General features: G+C 45.6%; 1 long non-coding RNA gene across 1 annotated transcript in view; it reads left to right on the forward strand.

The window, feature by feature from the left end:
* Positions 1 to 2,070: 2,070 nt before the first annotated feature.
* The window catches only part of LOC141096459 (uncharacterized), a 65,807-nt gene continuing 51,273 nt past the window's right edge, over positions 2,071 to 16,604 (forward strand). Inside the window, exon 1 of the long non-coding RNA XR_012233692.1 lies at positions 2,071 to 2,700. This is a non-coding gene — a long non-coding RNA (uncharacterized lncRNA). The remainder of the gene's footprint in view (positions 2,701 to 16,604) is intronic.

Here is a 16,604-nt window from a genome sequence, read left to right on the forward strand (position 1 = left end):
AGCGTGTGCACATGCGTACCTCGCCCGGGCTGTGACTGCAAGTCCCAGCATGCATTGTTAAGTTGCAACTAAATAACAGTTAATGGAAGTAACTATCAATAATATGATGGTGCAGAAACAGGTGAGGCGACATGGCGGACTTGATGACAAAACTTGCCTTAGACCCAAATGTGTGTTAGAGTTTGTTACAACCTTCTTCAGGAGAGTCTGCTTTGAAACCGCCTGAAAAAGCGCTGAGTGAACGCCTAAAAGAATGAACATAGCTAAACATTGCTATGTAAAAACGGCTGATGCTCATACGTTCGTGCTTTTCATTGGATCATTCTTCAGGCGTTTTTTGCTCTTAAGCCGGTTTAATTATTTGTATTTTTTTTAGTTCAGTGACAAGCAGGAAATGACGTCTTTGAGCGTTTTCAGTTCAGAAACCGATATTGGTTTCTTCATTATTGAATGGAGAATTTTTTTTTTCTTTTACTCACTTATATAGCGCCATTAATTCCACAGCGCTTTACAGACATTATCAAATGACCTGAAAAAAAAAAAGATGCTGAAAAAACTCTTTGGGGGGAAAAAAAGGCCATGATTCAAAAACATTAAAAAAAAAACACTCAGTAAATTATAAAAAAAAAAGATGCTTCAGGACAAAAAGTGCTGTCTTCTGAATCCTCTTCATCTTGGAAAACTGATTTGCCCTTGTGTAAAAGACACCATGTGCGCATAACCTTAGAGAGCTTTACGGACAGTGATATCCACAGTGACATGGTTGTCTTCAGATTTATGGGGGCACTTAGGTGATAGAATCCCATTGGACCCTTCTTTGCTTTAAATTTTTCCTCCTGGTCTTCAAAGAGTTGATACTTTTTTTTTTTTTTTTTAATTTTTCGGTCAATAACGCTGTCTCAGGGCTTATTGTGGGAGAAGCTGTAGTTGTTATAAAGATCTGTTCACACTGAGTCTTTTTGTTGAATTTTGAAGCAGAAACTCTATGTTTTAAGGAGTTTCGAGGAGGATTTTGGAGTCTTCATGTTTTTTTACGTTTTTATTAGCAGTTCCTCTCCAAAATGCTTTTCAAAAACTGCTTGAAAAATGGCAAAACTGTTCCTATTCATTTCTATAAGAAAATCATTTTGCTGTTCATATGAGGGGGTTTCTTTAGTTCTTTTCTCCCCTTAAGGGGTTTTCAAAAACCACTAGGAAAAATAGAATGCAATTGTCACTTCTTTGCATCGCCTCCTTTTGGAAACTTCCCCAAGCTAGTTACTAGTTACACGTTCAGTATTTGGTCAGTACGGCTATGTGAACACTGTGTGTATTCTACTTTGGAATTTTCCGCGCAGAATTTACTAAATCCCCAGGTCACATGAGCTGCATTTTCCTGCGGATGCTTGTTTTGTGCGGTTTTCCACCTGCGGATTTCTAGAATGGAGCAGGTGGAAAACTGCAGCAAAACCGCACAAAAGAAGTGACATGCTGCATTTTTCATTCCGCATCAAATCTGCGCGGAATAAAACGCAGCGTGTGCACTGCGGATTTTGTTTTACATAGGCTACAATGGTACTGTACATCACCTGCAGTTCTGCAGCGGATCCACAGGGCCAAATCCGCTGCGGATCTGCACCGTGTGCACAGAGCCTACATCAGTATTTGTAAGCCAAAATCTGGAGTAGGTGAAAAATACAGAGGTGGTGATGTGTTTCTGGTCTACTTTTCCTCCTGATTTTGGATTACGAATACTGATGCAAGGCTATATTCATGTTGTGATTTTGAAGCGTTTTACCAGTAAGAAACTTGCTGCAAAACAGCAGGTTTTGCTTAGCTTAAGTAGCGTTTTTCTAGCGTTTTTTCCTTCATTTTTGTTATGTTACATTTGTCTCTTCTGCTTGCTGATAAAGTTTAGTGCATAAAAAAAAAATCTGCTTCTACTTCATCAGGTTTTGGCGCAAAAAACACAGCGAAGACTGATACCTGCATTTTTTGCGCTACCCATTGCTTTCAGTGGGTGAAAAGCTGAAAGAACTGACATGCTTCATTCTGCAAAACCTGAGGCTATGTGCACACGTTGCGGATTCTGCTGCGGATCCGCAGTGTTTCAGGCTCTGCGGGTCCGCAGCAGATTTAGCTGCGTTGTACAGTACCATTGTTTTCAATGGTAAACTGAAAAACGCTGTGCACATGCTGCAGATTTTTCCGCGCGGATTTGCTGCGGGTTCAAATCCGCAGCATGTCAATTCTTTGTGCGGATTCCGCTGCAGTTTCACACCTTCTCCATAGTAGAGGTGTGAAACCGCAGGCTAATCCGCAGGTAAACCGCAAGTCTTTTGACCTGAGAATTTACCTGCAGATTTTTCCAAATCCGCAGGACCGAAATCTACAGTATGTGTGCTCACAGCCTAAGGTTTTGCACATGTAAGGGGGTGAAGCACAAGAAGACTCAGAGGGGGCTTACCTTCTCCGCTCCTGATCTGGAACCACTTGGTCAGACAGTAGGTTTGCTAGGGGGAAGACTTTCTGCCCTGGACGTGCTGGGTCATATGACTGCAGGGAGGAGAAAGGAACAGGAAGGAGGGCAGCCTGAGAGCGCACAAAGCTCAGACCAGCGTGTGCAGGCGACAGGGCAGGTTGCAGCTGCACGCAGGGGAGAAGAGAGAACTCCCCTTCAGAGGACAAATCCAAGGGGACTGTGCAGAGAGACTGCATCTTGTGAGTACGTGAGACCAGAGCCTGCAGTGACTGGAGAGGTTCGCTCTGACCCCCGTGCAGTGAGAGTGACCCCCATGCATAACCCCGATACCTGCAGTGTTGATGCAGAGCCCCTGACTCCTGTTGAGAGACTTATAGAGACACAGAGCTGTTATGAGCTCATTTTCTGCTCCACCAGCTGGGAGTTCTCCTTCCCTTCTCCCTCTGGTGGTGACAGGAGGTAGTGAGGTTGGTTTAATTGGTAATGGTCTGCCACCTGACGAGGAGGATAATGATTGGATTTCTGGAGTATCAGACTGGATATAAGACAGCCGACGCCCTATCCGGGTGCTGGTGATTCAGTCTGTTTCTCAGGTCTTGGACTTCAGCTCTGCTCCAGTCATCTCAAGTTAAGTTTGTTTTTTGCTAATGTTCACACTTGCTCTTGTTGGTCAACTCCGTTTTTGTGTGGTCAGCCAGCCCGGCTGGGCTGTGCTGAATTTCCACTCCTATTTATCTGTATTTGCCAATTTGCCTTTTTGTCCTTTATTAGATTGGCCTCTTTTTGCTCTGTCTCAGAATATTCCAGAGTGCTGATATAGTGGGAGAAGTCTAGTGACTTCAGGGTTAATTTTATCAGAAACGTTGGCCATTATTTTGGTAGGGTTTTTTGGCAGATTGCAGACAGTGTCTTTCCTTTCCTCTCCTTTCAAGTTAGTTTGACCCCATCGTTTGCTCAGCCTATTTTTCTGCCTTTGTTTGTGTTTTCATCTTGCTTCACCATCAATACATGTGGGGGGCTGTCTTTCCTTTGGGGTCTGCTCTGGGGAGTTAGTTTTCCTCTTTTCTTAATTTAGGCTTATTTAGCTCTCCGGTTGTGATGAGGCATCCAGGATCATCGTAGGCACGCGCCACGACTGCTTCTAGTTGTGTGTTAAGATCAGGGATCTGCAGTCGGCATAGTTACCAACCTCTCTGGTTTTCTGAGACTTAGCGTGTGTTGCTTTTTTCCTCCTCGGTGACACATTCATAACACAGAGCCCTTGATTCCTGCGGAGAGACTGTTTAGTTTTGGAGCATAGACTCAGAGCAGGGGACACCCGGAATGCCTTGTGTTCCCCCTGCCTTTCTTCATTAACCCCTGAGACCCCTGTTGTGGGTCCTTAGAGACTATAGAGCCTACAGCGACTAGAGAGACAACAAGTGCCGCTGCTGACGGCACCGACGTGGGAGAAGACAACCCTACAAGCACGTACTGAGCAGACTGATAAGTTCCAAGAACACCTGTTTCTAACTGTTATTCTTTTTGACTGTTTGACATACTGCTTTAAAACCAGTTTAACCCCCACTGCTTTCTCCCTGCGAGGAGTATCATATCACTGTAAATAAAACCCTTTAACTTTTGATCTGTCTTTGATCATTTGCGACATTTTAAAAAACTGCAAATTTTGTCGCAAATGTACTCCAGTCCCCCATCATCCTGGGTGATTCTATGTACTCCAGTTTTTTGGTGTACATTTTGCAACATTGTGCGGAATGTGACCTAAAAGAAAAAGCAAATGATGAATCGAGCCCAAAGTGTGCACATCAGAGGTGTAACTGGTGGGGGCAGACAGCCAGCCCAGAGAAGGTATAAATCGCCAACTCCAAGCATTCAATAGACAGTATGGGAAGGGGGACTCGGAATGTGTGAGGAGACAGTATGAGCAGAGGGGCTGGGAATGTGTGAGTAGCCAGTATGGGCAGGGGGTGCTTGGAATGTTTGAGGAGACAGTATGGGGGGCTGGGGATGTGTGAGGAGACAGGATGGGCAGGGGGGCAGAAAAGTGTGAGTAGACAATGTGGATAGCGGGGTCTAGAAATGTGTGAAGAAATAGTATGTGGAAAGAAAAAGGGGGAGGCAGGGCGCTTCCAATGCGTAGGTCTGTATGCAAAGTAGATGAGTGCACAGCAAATGTTAGGCTCACCTGATAGGGTTGTGAGAGTCACAACACCTATAATCGCATAAAACAGCTGCAGCTGTCTGCACAAGGTCCAAGGACTTGGTACAAAAAGAAGGCATGATGCCCTGATGAAGTGAGCTGGGACTGGCTCAGGAAACGCGTTGGCAGTAAAGATATCTTGAATTCTACCACAGCAGCGCAGTCTCTTATTGCACTACCAGCCTTCTCTTTGTAAGAAATAGTATGGGCAGAGGGGGCTTGAAATGTGTGAGCAGACATATTTTGTGGAGGACAGAATAAGAGCCAATTATTTATGGGCACAGCATAGAGCAGATATTTTTATTCGAGAGCATTATAATGACACTGTTATTTTTAAGGGGAACCTTAAACTGCCTCCAATATCTTGTTAGTGATGCAATGCGCATCACTAACATGGTCTTCTCAATCAAAACTTCCCACTATTTATCTTTAAAAAACCTTTTTCTCGTTAGGTGATTGCATCACATACCTTCTCTTTCAGTCATAGGGGTGGTGCTTTCTATCCTTCCCATCACAGTCAGTCATGGTCCTCTTCAAATTATTCACTCCCGTGAATCACCTAGTAAATCCCGGGCATGCACACTGAATCTGAGTGTATGTCCACAGCTTCATTTCATATCTGCGCATGCTCCGGAGCCGCAGTGAGCCAGTGGTTAAGTGACGTATCCATTGTGAGCGCACACGCTATGCACAGCATTCTGCTCCCTAGGCACCATGTCGGGATTTTCTGCAGAACAGCAGAGAAATTAGAAGTTTACAGAGAGGAGCTGTGGATGTGAAAAGCCATCACGGAGTCTGGACCAAATGGAGAAAAAAAGAAAGAAAAGACTCCAATCAGAGGAGATGTCATCTATAATATACCAGGATGTAAATGTTTATTTGTGACATTGCCTGCGTGTGATCAGTACTGTGGTTCCTGTATGGTCCGCAGTCTGCTAATGACTGACAATAACAACTCCCAACATCTCATTTCCATTGTTAGGCCGGAGTCAGGACCGGCGTTAGGGGCAGGCAGCTGCCTAGGGCCCCTGCTCCCCCAGGGGCCCCTAGCTAGCGGCGCATCACACAGCTGCTATAGGGCCCGTGAGGCAGGAAGGGCCGCCAGCTCCGACTCCCCCTGCCGCTGCATTGATCTGTACCGGCATCATAGACGCCGGTACAGTTCAAAGCAATGATGGAGGAGAGAGCGTCAGCTAACGCTCCCTCTCCTGTTGTGAGTTCATTTTCACCGTCGATGTCTGATGAATTGCTCTGCTATTGAACTTATTAGTTTTGTTTTGTTTACCTTTTTTTTTGGAGTTCAGCCATCCCCGGTCGGGGGTGTGCTGAGTTCCATTTTTGGCTCTGATCAGTTTGTCTCTTTGCTCTGTCTTCAGAATTTACCTGAGTGCTGATAGTCATTTTGAAGTCCTAGCGACTTCAGGGCCTGTTTTTCCCTATCAGACGGTTGGGACATTTTTTGGTAGGGTTTTTTGCGGATTGCAGACAGCAGCTTTTCTGTCCTGTCCTTTTTAGTTAGCTTGGGCCCCATCGTTTGCTCAACCTATCTTTCTATCTGTGTTAGTGTTTTCATCTTGCTTCACCGTCATATGTTGGGGGCTGCCTATTGCTTTGGGGTCTGCTCTGGGGCAGTTTAGATTTCCCCTTTCTTTCTTTAGGCCTATTTAGTTCTCTGGCTGTGATCGAGGGGTCTAGGGCATCGTAGGAACCCCCCCACGGCCATTGTTAGTTGTTGTGGATAGGATCAGGGGTCTGCATTCCAATAACTACCAACCGCTCCGGTTTTCTGGACTTAGCTTGTATTTTTGTTTTTTCCTCCTTCGGTGACTCATTCATAACAGAATCACCAGCCATACCGCAGATCCCAGGGTACTCAATAGCAGGAAAGAATTGTAAAAAAAAAAAAAAAATTTGTCAGAATATTTTTTTTTTTGTGTATATATTTTCCTCTATGTCTCTGAGGCCACAGGGGGAATTTTTTTTTCTTTCTCAATGGAGATGAGGCAATTGTCTGATCGTGTGGAGCAGCTCACTGCTGAAGTGCGGGGAATTTCCGCCTATCTTGCTCATTCACATGCTGCTGAACCAAAGATCCCTACTCCTGATGTGTTTTTTGGGGATCGGTCTAAATTTTTGAATTTTAAGAATAATTGTAAATTATTTTTTGCCTTGAAGCCTAACTCGTCGGGGAGCTCCGCGCAGCAGGTTAAAATTGTCATCTCTTTGCTGCTCGGCGATCCCCAGGATTGGACGTTTTCTTTGAAACCTGATGATCCTATTGGCCAAATTTGCTTTAAATAATAGAGCTAGTTCTGCCACTTTGATGTCACCTTTTTTTTGTAACTTTGGGTTTCATCCTCGATTCTCTTCAGGGCAGGTGGAGCTTTCTGCCTGCCCAGGTGTTGACACTGTGGTGGAGAGAATGCACCAGATCTGGGACCAAGTGGTGGATAAGTTGTCTCTCTCCCAGGAAAGGCCCAGCGGTTTTCCAGCCGGCATAGGACCATTGGTTCCCAGTTTAAGGTGGGTGATATGGTTTGGTTGTCATCAAAGAATATCGCTATGAAGGTGGCTTCTCCAAAGTTTAAACCTAGATTTATTGGACCTTACAAGATTTTGGAGATTCTTAATCCAGTCTCTTTTCGATTGGCTCTTCCTGTTACATTTAAGATCCATAACGTGTTTCATAAGTCTCTGTTAAAGAGGTTTGTTGAGCCAGTAGTTCCTGTGGTGGCACCTCCTGACCCGGTATTGGTTGAAGGTAATGTGGAATATGAGGTTGAGAAGATACTGGATTCTCGCCTGGCTAGACGGAGACTCCAGTATTTGGTTAAATGGAAGGGTTATGGCCAGGAGGATAATTCTTGGGTCCCTGCATCCGATATTCATGCCGAAAGATTGGTTCGTGCCTTTCATCGGGCCCATACTGATCGCCCTGGTGGCGTGGATGAGGGTTCGGTGACCCCTCCTCAAGGGGGAGGTACTGTTGTGAGTTCATTTTCACCGTCGATGTCTGATGATCTCCCTCTTCTGGTGAATGAAGGTAGTGAGGCTGATTACCAAACACCTGATCTGGTAGATGATGACTGGGTAACAGGAACTGCTGACTGGATATAAGGCAGCCGACGCCCTTCTGAGTCGCTGGTGATTTCTCTGCTGGATTCTTGGAGACCAGTCTGATTCCTGCTTCCCAAAGATAAGTTTTTGCTCTGCTATTGAACTTATTAGTTTTGTTTTGTTTACCTTGTTTTTTTGGAGTTCAGCCATCCCCGGTCGGGGGTGTGCTGAGTTCCATTTTTGTCTCTGATCAGTTTGTCTCTTTGCTCTGTCTTCAGAATTTACCTGAGTGCTGATATAGTCATTTTGAAGTCCTAGCGACTTCAGGGCCTGTTTTTCCTATCAGACGGTTGGGACATTTTTTGGTAGGGTTTTTTGCGGATTGCAGACAGCAGCTTTTCTGGCCTGTCCTTTTTGGTTAGCTTGGGCCCCATCGTTTGCTCAACCTATCTTTCTATCTGTGTTAGTGTTTTCATCTTGCTTCACCGTCATATGTTGGGGGCTGCCTATTGCTTTGGGGTCTGCTCTGGGGCAGTTTAGATTTCCCCTTTCTTTCTTTAGGCCTATTTAGTTCTCCGGCTGTGATCGAGGGGTCTAGGGCATCGTAGGAACCCCCCACGGCTACTGTTAGTTGTTGTGGATAGGATCAGGGGTCTGCAATCCGATAGCTACCAACCTCTCCAGTTTTCTGGACTTAGCTTGTATTTTTGTTTTTTCCTCCTTCAGTGACTCATTCATAACACTCTCCCATCATTCCCCGCTCTGCCTCTGACACTCACTGTGTGCCAGGCAGTGCGGGCTGAAACAGTAGCCGGGAGCAGCGCGGGCACGAGGAGAGGTGAGGACAGTTTTAGTTCTTTTTTTAATGTAACAGTGATTACTGGACTGTGGGGGCCATTCTTGGGGGGGGGGGGAGGAGAGATGTATGCTGTGCTATATACCATGGTGCTGTGCTGTATACCATTTGGGGCTGTGCTATATACCATGTTGTGCTGTATACCATGTGGTGCTGTGCTGTATACCATGTAGGGCTGTGCTGTATACCATGTGGGGCTGTTCTATATACCATGGTGCTGTGCTATATACCATGTGGTGCTGTGCTATATACCATGGTGCTGTGCTGTATACCATGTGGTGCTATGCTATATACTATGTGGTGCTGTGCTGTATACCATGTGGTGCTGTGCTATATATCATGGTGCTGTTCTGTGTACCATGTGGTGCTTTGCTCTATACTATGTGGTGCTGTGCTATATACCATGTGGTGCTGTGCTATATACCATGTGGTGCTGTATACCATGTGGTGCTGTGCTATATATCATGGTGCTGTGCTGTATACCATGTGGTGCTTTGCTCTATACCATGTGGTGCTTTGCTCTATACCATGTGGTGCTGTGCTGTATACCATGTGGTGCTGTGCTGTATACCATGTGGTGCTGTATACCATGTGGTGCTGTATACCATGTGGTGCTGTGCTGTATACCATGTGGTGCTGTGCTGTATACCATGTGGTGCTGTGCTATATACCATGTGGCGCTGTGCTATATACCATGTGGTGCTGTGCTGTATACCATGTGGTGCTGTGCTGTATACCATGTGGTGCTGTGCTGTATACCATGTGGTGCTGTGCTGTATACCATGTGGTGCTGTGCTGTATACCATGTGCTGTGCTGTATTCCATGTGGTGCTATGCTATATACCATGTGGTGCTATGCTGTATACCATGTGGTGCTATGCTGTATTCCATGTGGTGCTATGCTATATACCATGTGGTGCTATGCTATATACCATGTGGTGCTGTGCTATATACCATGTGGTGCTGTGCTATATACCACGTGGTGCTGTGCTGTATACCATGTGGTGCTGTGCTATATACCATGTGGTTGTCATGATCTCAGTGCGGGTTTGACTCGCACATGTGGGGTTAATGTCTGGAACCAGTGCTGATGACTGGCACTTCTGGGGTTAAAGGTTATGATCCCAGTGCAGGCTTACCTGCACACCAGGGGCTTATTATTGTGGCCTCTCCCTGGTACTGGGAAGGCTTCTTATGGCCTCAGGAAGCTCCTATCCCCGTCAGTTATACTTTCGCCTTCGGCAGTGTTTGACCCCTGAGTGTGTTTGTGCTGTGTTCTTGGTTGCCTGATACTTTGGCCCTGTGCACACGGTGCAGATTCTGTGCAGTTCTGCAGCAGATTTGGCCCTGCAGAACTGCAGCAGAACTGCACATGATGTACAGTACCATTTAAGGCTATGTAAAACAAAAAACACTGTGCACATGCTGCAGATTTTTCCGCGCAGATTTGGTGCAGAATAAAAGAAGCAGCATGTCGCTTCTTTTGTGCGGTTTTGCTGCAGTTTTCCACCTGCTCCATTATAGAAATCTGCAGGGGAAATCCGCACAAAAACTGCACTAAGGCTATGTGCCCACGTAGCGTTTTAAACCGGACACTAAAAACCGGACTCCTTCCCAGAAATTGGGGTGGCTGCATTATACTATATGTGGGCTGCATTATACTGTATTGAGGACTATGGGGAATACATTATACTATGTGAAGAACTATGGGGTGCATTATACTATGGGAAGTGAATTGTACTACATGGATGACTGGCAGTGTATTATACTATATGGAGCACAATGAGGAGTGTATTATACTCTATGGAGGACTGAGCAGTGTATTATACTATATGGACACTGACATTTTGTATTCCAGTGTATAATGACATTCAATGTTTTGCAAATATATTTTATTTGATTCGCCACCTTTGTTCTTCATATTTTTAGTAACTTGAAAAAACTAGAAGAAATTTGTGGAAAAAGTAAATGCGCGCTTTAGACCTCTTTCACAACTCTTTGAATGAGGTGTGTCCAAACTTTTGGTCTGTACTGTATGCAGAATTCATACTGAATAGATCACACATGTAAGTCATTGAATTTAACATTATACAAGTCGCACAGCCCCACAGAGATCATCTCACCAGTCCTGACAACGTGATTAAAGGGGGTTGTCCACTACTAGGACAGCCCCTTCTCTATCTAAATGTTTGGCCCCAATAAAATAGAGAAAGTTATACTCACCTTCTGCACTCATGGTCCCTGGGCCCTTGTACAGTTGTAAGGGGTATACCGGCAATGTGTATGCTTATCCATTTCTTCCCCATATGTATATATTGTGGTACAATTGTTTGCTGCTATATGTATGCTTTGTAGTACTGTGTATTGTAATGTATATAATTGTAACATATGGAAAGCGTAGTACCCCGAATCGGACACTAGATGGGGGCACATTAGTGTGCATAGTTACTTAGGAGGAGCTAGGCGTGTTAAGAGGAAAGTGTCTTCCTGTAGTTAGTCAGTATGGGCCTAGTGCCCGTATTGGGCGCATAGCTCCGTAATGTTAAGCAAATGCCCAGTCATTCGGAGTTCCTTAAGGACAAAAGTGCAGCTGATGCAGCAGCGTAGCCGCAGTTGAGAACAGGAGCTTGAGAAGTGGTCCTGCACCAGTACAGGGACACAGGTCGCTCGCCATATGGCAAATCATTGCACAGGCTGACGCCCTCCGTTCCGGGGTGAACCGGACGAGGAAACTCCTAGGAGTAGTGAGCTTGTACAGGGAGGACACTGTGTTCTCCAACTCTTGACACACCGATAGTAACACTGCAGAAGAAATGCTACTCTAAGGGTCAGATTCCTTGTAGGAATTCTCAGACCTGACACCCATAATGTGGTGGTGCACCATCTTGCTGGAAAAACTCAGGGAACGTGCCATCTTTAGTGCATAAAGAGGGCAACACATCGTCATGTAGCAATTTTAGATATCCAGTGGCATTGAGGTTTTCTTTGATGAAGAATGCCCCCACTGTCTTTGTACCCCATATACCACACCATACCATCACTTATGGGTGTCGGGTCCGAGCATTCCTACATGAACAGTTTCCTGGAAAGTGGATTGGTCGTCGTGGGCCAGTTGAATGGCCACCAAGGTCTCCCGATCTGACCCCCTTAGACTTTTATCTTTCGGGTAATCTGAAGGCAATTGTCTATGCTGTGAAGATACGAGATGTGCAGCATCTGAAACAACGGATACTTTAAGCCTGTTCTAGCATTTCTTCAGTGTTGCTATCAGGGTGTCAAGAGTGGGAGAAGAGGGTTGCATTGACAGTCCAACACAATGCGCAACACATTTTATAAGTGGTCATAAACTTGTAAATAACTCATGAAAGAATAAAGTTACTTTAAAAGCAAGCACACCATTGTTTTTTTTGTGAAATTCTCAATAAGTTTGATGTGTCACATGACCCTCTTCCCATTGAAAAAAATAAAGTTGGATCCAAAATGGCTGACTTCAAAATGGCCAAAATGGTCACCACCCATCTTGAAAAGTTTCCCCCCTTTCATATACTAATGTGCCACAAACAGTAAGTTGATATCACCAACCATTCACATTTTACTTAGGTGTATCAATAAAATGGCCCACTCTGTACAACCACGGAAGCAGCGGAACCCCAGCCAGCCTGATGGGACCCTGATGGTGCAGAAGGTATGCTACAGAGGGGACTTTGTGTTCATGTGATGGGAGGCCAGGGCACGCCAGAGACACTTGTCTTCAGCCACGACTATGGCCCTGGCCCTCCCTCACACTTGGCGTAGTCGGCAGGATCCTGCAATCGTGCAGCGTGGAAATGCTGTGGAAGATGTTATTGATGTGACCAGAGAGAGTGAAGATGAAGAAATTGTGAATGTTACCGAAATGCTGGATTTGACTGATATACTGGACTTGTCTAAAACTTTAAATGTGACTGACATCGTGATGGCAAAGATGGCGGCTCTAAAGATGGCAGAAGATAGCGCGCGCAAGGGAAGGAAAACAGCCCTGATCCCACCCTTCGTGGGCATCCTGATGGAGAAATGGCGCGAGAAGCTGGCTGGCAAAGTCGGTGGCCTAATCATGGTGTCCGACCCTGGTGGGTGCGCCAGGGAAGAAGAAATCGCCCTCTACGACCGATAGCTAAGAAATGTTTGGAGCTGCTGCTGTGCGGCGTCATTGCAAGACACGGCGCAGGCAGTGATGCACCACTCTTGTACCCGACACTGCAGAGGCGTAGGCCGGGTGAAGTGGAAATGGTGGCAGGAGAATGAGCTGACCTGACCCAGGCGACAGAGGGAATACGTTTCTGCAATGTGCTCACTACCTGCGGAGGAAAGTTTCCGGCAGCTGACGGAACACCATCCACGGGAGCCTGAGCCACGACGGTGGAAAACGGAGCCTCAACATCTTCCGGAGCAGGAGCCTGATCTTCAGGAGCCGGAACTACTTTGTCCGGAGCCTATTCCTCAACATCAGGGACCGGAACCAGTGACCACCTCCTTTGCCATCACTTCAGTGCACAAGAAAGCACATAACTCGCTTTCTCCATTGCCATCAGTTCAGCGCAGTAGAGAACACCTAATTCGCTTTCTCGTTGCTGCTGACATCGCTTGTCTCCTTTCCCATCTGTTCAGCGCAGTAGATAACACATAATTCGCTCTCTCCTCGCTGCTGACATTGTGCACTTCCTTTGCTATCACTTCAGTGCAGGGGAGTTTGAAGTGTAAACTTGGGGCCAGTCCCTTTAACGATGATAAGGGCAATCTCCACACATCTTTAGCCCCCATCTCCTCCCTCTCCTGTCCAGACTTAGCATTGTCATACTTCAATAATACACTGAAGAATGCCCTAGATGAAGCAGCACCTTCTACATGCAGAAAGACCAGACAGACAACAGCAGCCCTGGCACACAATGCAAACACGCTTTCTTCAGCGCTGCTCAAGGTGTGCAGAGCGGCAGTGGAGAAAATCTCTCTTAGCAGAAGACTTCATCCATTATAAATTCATGCTCAAAACCTATAACTCTGCCCTTCATCTGGCCAAACAATCTTACTTCACCACCCTCATCACCTCACTATCCAACAACCCAAAATGACTTTTTGAAACCTTAAACTCCCTCCTGAAACCTAAAGTACAGGCCACCACCACCAACCTCAGTGGTGAGGATCTGGCCACTTATTTCTTAGAAAAATTCAACCACATCCATCTGGATATCTCAGCCCAATCTCCTCAGTGCCTGGATCCCCTTCCCTGTTGCACCTCAAGCTCACTAGACATCTTTGAGCCTGTTTCAGAAGAAGAAGTTTCCAAGCTCCTCGCTTCTGCTCGGCCTACAATCTGCAACAATGACCCCATTCCTTCACATCTCTTGCAGTCTCTCTCACCAGTGGTCACCACTCACCTGACTAAAATATTTAACCTCTCTCTTTCTTCAGGTATATTTCCCTCCTCATTTAAACATGCCATCATAACCCCTTTACTTAAAAAGCCATCCCTGGACCAGAACTGCACTGCTAACTACAGACCTGTCTCTAACCTTTCCTTCATCTCTAAACTCCTGGTCCACTCCCGTCTTATCCGCTATCTCTCGGATAACTCTCTTCTCGACCCCTTACAATCTGGTTTCCGCTACTTACACTCCACTGAAACTGCCCTCACTAAAGTCTCTAATGATCTAATAACAGCTAAATCGAAAGGTCATTGCTCCCTGCTGATTCTCTTGGATCTCTCTGCCGCATTTGACACTGTGGATCACCAGCTCCTCCTCACTATGCTCCGCTCTATAGGCCTCAAGGACACAGCCCTCTCCTGGTTCTCCTCCTACCTCTCTGACCGCTCCTTCACTGTATCTTTTGCCAGCTCATCTTCCTCCTCGTCCCCTTACTATCGGGGTCCCGCAGGGCTCAGTCCTAGGCCCCCTCCTCTTCTCTCTATACACTACCCCTATTGGACAAACAATCAGCAGATTTGGGTTCCAGTATCATCTCTATGCTGATGACACCCAATTATACACTTCTTCCCCTGATATCACCCCTACCCTAATTAAAAATACCAAGGATTGTCTGTCTGCTGTCTCGAACATCATGTCCTCCCTCTATCTGAAACTAAATCTCTCCAAAACTGAACTTCTTGTGTTTCTCCCCTCTCCTAACCTCACTCTACCTAACATCGAAATAACCCTGGAGGGATCAACCATAACTCCCAAGCAGCATGCCCGCTGTCTTGGGGTCATATTCGACACCGAACTTTCCTTTACTCCCTATATCCGATCACTCACTCGCTCTTGTCACCTGCATCTTAAAAGCATCTCCAGAATCCAACCTTTTCTCACCTTTGAAACTGCTAAGACTCTTACTCTCGCTCTTATTCATTCTCGTCTGGACTACTGCAACTCTCTTCTGATCGGTCTCCCTCTTACCAAACTTTCTCCTCTCCAATCCATCTTGAATGCGGCAGCCAGGGTCATATTTCTGTCCAGCCGCTTCACCGATGCCTCGATCTTGTGCCAGTCATTACACTGGCTACCTATTCGCTACAGGGTCCAGTTTAAACTCATCTCCCACAAAGCTCTCCACAGTTCTGCACCACCTTATATCTCCTCTCTCATTTTTGTCTATTGCCCAACACGTGCCCTCCGTTCTACAAATGACCTAAGACTAACATCCCCCGTAATCTGAACCTCGCACCTCCGTCTCCAAGACTTCTCTCGTGCTGCTCCAGCTCTCTGGAATGCACTTCCCCAGACGATCAGACTGATACCTAGCCCCGACCTATTCAAGCGCAATTGAAAACCCATCTCTTCAAACAAGCCTACCACATCAACTACTCAGCAAACTAACTTTGCCCTGTTCCCTCCTTCCAAATATTATTCTGAATCTGCACCCTACTATTCATCTGTCTCCACACCCTCCATGCACACGATAACTGCACTTGATACTTGTCTATTGCACTTAAACACACGGGCTGATGACCGGATCGTGCAGCTTTATATGAAAATCCCTATTTATTATAATTGCCAGACCTGAAATAACAAGCACTTCTCACCTACTGTGTCCCCCCATTTCCTTGTAGATTGTAAGTTTGCGAGCAGGGACCTCACTCCTAATGTCACTGTTTAAATTGTCTTAACTCGTATTGAATTTGTCTGTACATGTCTCCGCTTAATTGTAAAGTGCAGCGGAATATGTTGGCGCTATATAAATAAAAATTATTATTATAAGGAACTAAAACATATAAGAAAGATGCATAACGTTTCAATATCTATTGATTAAATTGTAATTTCAAAGCAAAAATTAGATAAAATCATGAAAGGTATTTATGTACCTGATAGAGATCCCCTTCTGTCCTCAACTCCTCTACAGAAGAAGCCTGTGCTAGCCGTAACAGAGAAACCACCCATGAACAACATCTCTAGGTAACAAGACTCAATGCACAATAGGAATTGGCAATGCATTTACCAGAAACGTGCAAAGCAAATATAAAAAGAAAATACAGATTTTTATTAGGACACATATATAGTCATCATTGAAAAAAGTATCAAACGGCAAAAATGAAAAAAAAAAAAAAAGACAAAACCTCACAAATGACAAAATAAGACGGGACAACCTGGATAAGCATACACAGGTCCTGCAGTACAGTGTGCGAGCACAAGGTGGCAGCAAAATATAATATGATGGAGCGAATGTGAAATGACCGGGAATTTGTCAAAAACCAGAGATGGAATCTTAGGCCGGGGTCAGACATGTGAGAAACTCGCACGAGTTTCGCATCTCAATTCCCGGCCTTGCCGCCGGCACTCAGGATGGAGTGTGCGTCTGCATGTATTTCTATGCAGCCGCACAGGGGTGTACCTAGCCTCTCTAATGCCTGAGGCGAACAGCAAAATGACGCCCCCCCCCGCACACAAAGTAAATTTTTATATCTATATTGTAAAACTGAGTACAATAGTGGACATTTTGATTTAGATAAATAGAAAAAAAAAGGTGTCCAAACACAAGGATGTCAGCGGCATCACACG

Source organism: Dendrobates tinctorius, unplaced genomic scaffold (genome assembly GCF_039654945.1).
Source record: "Dendrobates tinctorius isolate UK_male_01 unplaced genomic scaffold, ASM3965494v1 ptg000075l, whole genome shotgun sequence".
NCBI classification, from domain to species: Eukaryota; Metazoa; Chordata; class Amphibia; order Anura; family Dendrobatidae; genus Dendrobates; species Dendrobates tinctorius.